Source organism: Gossypium raimondii, chromosome 10, assembly GCF_025698545.1.
Source record: "Gossypium raimondii isolate GPD5lz chromosome 10, ASM2569854v1, whole genome shotgun sequence".
NCBI classification, from domain to species: Eukaryota; Viridiplantae; Streptophyta; class Magnoliopsida; order Malvales; family Malvaceae; genus Gossypium; species Gossypium raimondii.
This window is the reverse complement of record NC_068574.1, coordinates 19406958-19413857: the sequence shown is the minus strand read 5'-3', so window position 1 is coordinate 19413857 and position 6900 is coordinate 19406958. Positions and strand designations below refer to the sequence as shown.

Below are 6900 nucleotides of genomic sequence, written 5' to 3'. Positions count from 1 at the left end.
CGGTCCTACGTGGCTATGGCAATAAATGCACGATTAAGATCAGCTAACTGGACCTGCTCGAAAGCAGCCCAATCAATACATCAGCCTAAGTCGAGTGGTCACAATCGAAATAGCTAAAATAATTCCTCCTGGGGACCTACTGAAAATCGGAGATAAGGGTGGCAAGCCTCAGCGGAAGCACTTGAGGAGGAGGTCGCGCCAGGTGTCTTCCACTTTTACGAAGAGGGGATGGCAACCTTGGACTTGCTACAAGTATTCATTATAGTGTGCCTGAAAAAAGAATACAATATTAAAGAAAATGATAAATAAAACATCATCAAATGCACAAACAGATGACCGACAAACTAAAATCTAAGCAGTTAAATAATGAAAACCTAGGAGACAGATAAGACTCAGAAGAATAATAGTAACAAATAAGAATAATAAGATAATGATAATAAAGCTAAGAAAATCAAAGCAATCAAGAATAAAATAAGAATTATAATAAAAACACTACTAAAATAATAATAAAAGGAATATGAACATGGATAAGAACAAAAATAAAAGTACAAAACAACATAAGAAAAATGAAAATAAAAGGGACAATTAAAGCTACTACTAATAAGAAGACAAATAGAAAGAAAACTAATAAGAAGAATAATACTAAACTAATAGAATAAAACAAAATCAGAAGTAGGAAAATGAAAAAAATAAGAACAAGAAAAATAATAAAAATACTAAAATAAAAGAATCTAAAACAAAATAATAGGCAAAGTGAACACCAAGAAAAGAAGTAACTAAATTAAAAAATAAATAAATAAAATAAAAACAAAGAAAATTGGGACAAAGGGGAAACCGACTGTGATGGTGATGGTATGCACGGCAGTTGGTGAGAGCGGCGGTGATGGTTGAAGGCCGATGGAGTAGGGGGTGGTGGTGCGAGGAGAGGACAATCGAGGGAAGGAGGTCAAGGAAGAGGAGAGGGAAGGGCGGGGGAGTCGTGAGGGATTATAGGGCAAAAGGAGGAGGTTTGGTTGGGGGTGACCGTTGGGGTGGGGAGAAAGGGAGAGAAAAGAGAAGAAAATGAGAGGAGAGGGGGAGTTGAGGGGATGGCGGTGTGGTCGTGGCAAGAAGAAGGCCAAGGGAGGGGTGTGGTCGGCATGAGAGTGTGGGACGGGTGGCTTTGGTGAGGGAGAGGTGAGGTGGGTGGTGGTCGATGAGGGTGGAGGCTTGGAAAAGAAAGGAAAAAGGGGAGTTAGGGCATGGGGGTTCGTGGCAAAGGCTCGACGATAGAGAGGGGAGGTGTTGGCGACGAAGGTGAAAATGGGGTGGAAGAGAATGACGGTCGGTATGGTGAGCAATGGGCTAGGGTTTTGGTGTTTGGAGAGTCGTGGCAAGGGTCGAAAAGGGAAGGAATAAGACAAACTTAAAAAAAAGTTTGGGTTTGCTTTAAAAGGGGTGACACTGTCGTGTTTAGGCCCGTGTTGGGCAACACATTCGTGTCACACACCTGTGTGAGGCCTTCTAAGCCCATGTACATTTTAAAAATACAAGCCCATTCTTCACATGGCCTTGAACACGCCCGTGTGCCCAGGCCGTGTGGCTTATACGGTCGTGTCGCATGGCCTTGTGCAGTCTCTTTTGCTTCTCCCACACCTGTGTGAACTCCAACACGCCCTCGTGGCTCAGCAGTGTCTTACACATAGCCGTGTGCCTTACCCGTGTAACTCTCTGACTTGATTTAAAGATGAAAAAATTAGCTCCAAGTTTCACACGGCCTGGGACACGCCCGTGTGTCTAGGCCATGTAGGTCAAAAACACTTCTTTTTTTAATTAAATTTTTAAAATTTGAAAATTAATTAGTGTTAAAAATAACATGAATCAAAATTAAAAGAATTAGCAGTGTTAACACTCGGGTTGCCTCCCAAGAAGCGCTTATTTAAAGTCTGAGCTCGACTTACCTCGTATTCACACAGTCACGGTGGTTCGCAGAGTCAAAACTCCTCTTTCTCTCTATCATTTATATTATCAAAATAAGGCTTGAGTCGAGTACTATTTACCTTAAAAGTGTCAAATTCCATATGAGTTACCTTGATTATACCATATAAGAAGACATTCAGTATCGTAAAGGGATTTGATCAGTTTACATCAAGCTCTGAAGTGGTAATTTGAGGATCCATTTTATCTGGTAGTACCTTGTCCCCAACCTTAATTTGGTTTGTCCCATCCACATGCTCATCATGGCATCACTTTGGCTTTGCATCGTGTATTCTTGGTTTTTACTTGACATGTGTCCGCCATTTGTCTAGTTCCTCGATCTGTAGCATTCGTTCTTCATGAATCGTTTTGTTTCTGTCACATGGACTAGAACATGGCTCCATCACATTTTTTCGAAGGGTTCCCTGTAAAGAAGTTTGAACCACAATGTTACTCATATTAACATAACTCGTATAATTATCTTCGATCGCTAGATGTCTTAATAGAATCACGAGCTTGGAGTGTAATCGTGTCATTACCTACACGAAGTATTAATTCACCTATACCAGCATCAATAATAGTTCTAGTAGTTGCTAAAAAGGGTTATCCTAAAATTAAAGGTACGTTACTATCCTCATCCATGTCTAAAATAACAAAATCAACTGGGAATATGAATTTATCAATTTTGACAAGAACATCTTAAATAATACCCTTAGGAAATCTAATGGTTCTATTTGCTAATTGAATATTCATCCTAGTTTGTTTGGGTTTCCCAAGACCTAATTACTGAAACATTTTATAGGGCATGACATTAATACGAGCTCCTAAATCAGCCAAAGTATTATAAATATTCAAACTACCAATTAAATAAGAAATAGAAAAACTCCCTAGATCTTTTAATTTGCGGGGTAGTTTATTTTGCACTATGGCCGAGCACACTGCATTTAGCTCCACGTACAACGAATCATCTAACTTCCATTTGTTTGCCAAAAGCTCCTTTAAAAATTTAACGGAATTGGGCATCTGTGATAGAGCTTCAATAAACGGTAAGTTAATATGTATTTTTTTAAAATTTTAAGAAATTTACCAAATTGTTCGTTCGTGTGGTCTCTCTTCGTCGCATTTGGATATGGCACTTGAGGTTTATATTCTTTACCAATTGATTTTTACTCATTTTGGCTTACCTCAACCTTACCGTTACTTACCACACTTTCTTGCCTCAGTTTTGATTCAGATTCAACTAACCTTTCTTCATCTTGAATAGTAATTGCATGAAGCTGCTCTCTTGGGTTAGTTTCGGTATTGCTAGGCAAGCTACTTTGTGGTCATTCTGAGATTAGCTTAGCAAGCTGACCTATTTGGTTCTCGAGCCCTTAAATTGACGCTTGCTGATTTTTAAATGCTGCTTCAGTGTTTTGAAAGCGAGTTTCTGACACTAAGATAAACTTCGTCAACATATCCTCAAGGTTCGGCTTTTTATCTTGTTGGTAAGGTTGTTGTTAGAAGCTTGGAGAGGGTTGTGCTCTTTGATTTCCTTGACCACCCCAAGAGAAATTGGGATGGTTCCTCAAACCTGCATTATAGTAATTACTATAAGGGTTATTTTGATACCTAGGATTATTACCCATATAATTGATTTGTTCGTTCTCTGTGCTAAGAGCGAAGGGTAAACATTCTAGATTGTTTATTCCACCTCTATTTGTATCACATTGCATCACTGGGTGTACTTGCGTAGAAACATAAAAATTATTAATTTTCTTATTTAATTGTTCTACCTGATTCGATAACATGGTGATCGGATCTAGATTGAAAACATCGGCTGCTCTATTCGGCTTCATCCTCATGACTTGCCACTGATAATTATTTAGTGGCATCTTTTCTATAAACTCATAAGCTGCTTTGGGTGTTTTATTATTCAATGTACCACCGGTTTCTGCATCGATCAACTGTCTAGTTGAAGGATTCAAATTGTTGTAGAAGGTTTGAACTTGTACCCATAAAGGTAACCCATGGCGAGGGCACCTTCTTAATAAATCCTTATACCTCTCTCATGCATCATATAAGGTTTCTAAGTCGATTTAAATGAACGAAGAGATATCATTCCTTAACTTGGTCGTGTTAGCCGATGGGAAGTACTTCAGTAGGAATTTTTCGGTCATTTGATCCCATGTAGTGATAGAACCTTGTGGTAAAGAATTCAACCACTGTTTAGCTTTGTTCCGCAACGAGAAAGGGAATAACTGTAAGCAAATGACGTCATCAGAAACGCCATTTATCTTGAAAGTATCACGGACTTCCAGAAAATTAGCCAAATGAGTATTTGGATCTTCGTCTTGCAAACCATCGAACTAAACAAATTGTTGTACCATCTGAATAGTGTTCGGCTTCAATTCGAAATTATTCATAGCAATGGTGGGTCTCACAATACAAGATTCAGCCCCAGTTAGAGTGGGCTTTGCATAATCGTACGTAGTACAATGAACAGGATCTGGATTTGCAGCAACTGCAAAGGGCAGCTGATTATTCTAGTTATCACTCATCTACTCAGTAATGATAATAATGTCCTCTTGCTCTTCTACTATACTTTGTCGACTCTGCCTTACTTCTCTACTATTTCTACGAGCTGTACTTTCAATCTCACTATCAAATAATAATGGTCCTGACATGTTTTTTCTAGTCATAAACTAAAGGAACCTAATAGAAGCAAATAAAAGAAAAATTAGAAAAGAAAAACAAAAATTAAACTAAAACCAAAAATAAAAAGCAATAAAAATAAATGGCTAAATTAATAAAAATCAAGTGTTCTTAATTTTTTAGTCCTCGGCAACGGCGCCAAAAACTTGATGGTCACTAAACTAACTATAATTACGACAAAGGCAAGGGCACCTATCGAACAATAGTATAGCTATGGTGAGTAGGGAATACCGTATCCAAGAGGACTAATAGTACTAGTAATTACCGTTTTTCTATTATTTAGCCGATAAATTGGGATGATTATTTTTAATCTAAATTTACTAATCTAATTTAACTAAGAATGCAGCAGAAAATGAAATAGAAAATAATCGAAGTTGACCAAAGAGAAAGGCAATACCTAGGAAAGAAACCACGTAGACTTCACTTATTATTTTGAATCTGAATTAAACAATTTATTCACTTTTGTCTTGATACGTAGAAATCCCTAAATTATGTTAATATTTCTTTCGAGAGTAATAACAACTAACTCTAGGTTGATTAATTGAAATCTCTTTCTAATTAAAACCCCTCTTGTTGCATTAATCCGATCTATGGATTCCCTTATTAGATTTAACTCTAATATGGTAGATTTATGTCATCATATTTCTAGGATTGCATGCAACTCCACTCAATTATGCTAGATCTACTCTTAAATAGAGACTTTTGCTCCAATGAAATGAGCACATTAAACATTAATTAATAACCCAAAGAATATTGAAACACGAATAAACATACATAGTTGAGAACAAGAATCAAGTATTTATCGCGTAAAAAACAGAAATTAAATAATAAGATTCATCATAGGTTTCATCCTCCCTAGGTATTTAGGGAATTTAGTTCATAATCTTGAATGAAAACATCTCAAAGTTAGGATAACAACAAGACATAAAGAAGCTCAATAAAACTTTGAAGGAAATTAAATGGAGATCTTCAATCTTGAAGGATATCCATTTTCAAGTTGGCCTTATGGTGTTCTTCGAGCAATTTCTTCAATCTTCTCTGAGTGCTCCCTTAGATCTTCTTCTAATTGATATTTATAGACTTTAGAATGCTCAGAAAGCCTAAAAATTGGGTTTTTCCGCGTGTTTAGGAAACAAGGTGTGATATCGATACGGGTTGGCATATAGACGTGTGGCCAACCCGTGTGGCTCACATGGGCGTGTGGCCATCCCGTGTGGCCATCCTGTGTGGAAATGCCCAGGCTGTGTGGATCCTGGAAACAGCTCTATTCGTCTGATTTTGGCTAATTTTTCGCTCCTTTCACTCCCAAATGCTCTCCTAAGTATAGAAACATGAATTTAAAGGATTAGGAGCATCAAATTCACTAATTTACATCATTAATCATCCAAAAAATACATTAAGAATGAGATTAAAATATGTTACTTTTACAGCTTATCACTTATTATATACCTTTATGAAAGTAAGTTTATAATTGTTTGTTTAATGACCTTGTCATAAGTGTGTTACCCTCGTAGGATATTCTTAATTTCTTTGGATTAAATTCGTTCATCAATATGGTCATATTTTTTCTCATGGTAACCATTACATCTTCCTTCATGAAAAAGTCAATTGCTAATAAATAGTAATTAAATCATTTATCTTAGACAAATGACCCGTGGTCACATTATTTTTTCATCTATCATGTAATGTCAATGATAGGATATTGTTCTCCCTTTATTAGGTTATAACATTTACTATGTAAATGAAGTTATGTCATGCAGAAATCATATATCCAAAATACCAACTTTCAGCCCTTTATTAGGTTATAAATGCTCAGGATTGAGGTAGGCCACACTATGAACATTGCAGTGAATTAATCCATAAAATCATCTAGGATTGATTCAACTTGGGTTATGTCTAATGTATTGTTAGTCTAGAAAATAACATTTATGTCTCTATCTTCTGGGAGTAAATCACTCTAATATCCAAGATAATGTATCTCCCCATTTGGACTTGATAGACGACATAATAGTCCTTTTAGACTATAGACCTTTTAGATTACCTACTAATACAAGTTGTCTTCTTACATTCCGATCAGACAACGTAATACAACTTAATATTAGTTAAAATTTAGGTAATCAATGAGCAAATATTTGCTTAAATTTTGTTTTGAGTGCAAAAACCATCAAGGACAAATACAAATGATATCATGTCTAATGTATTGTTAGTCTAGAAAATAATATTTATGTCTCTATCTTCTGGGAGTAAATC

At 36.4% G+C, this 6900-nt stretch overlaps 1 non-coding gene across 1 annotated transcript; it reads left to right on the top strand.

The window, feature by feature from the left end:
* The first annotated feature begins 3960 nt into the window (after nucleotides 1-3960).
* Nucleotides 3961-4067, top strand: LOC128034273 (small nucleolar RNA R71). Its single transcript, XR_008190403.1, has one exon. It is a non-coding gene; the product is annotated as a small nucleolar RNA R71 (small nucleolar RNA).
* Nucleotides 4068-6900: the final 2833 nt, after the last annotated feature.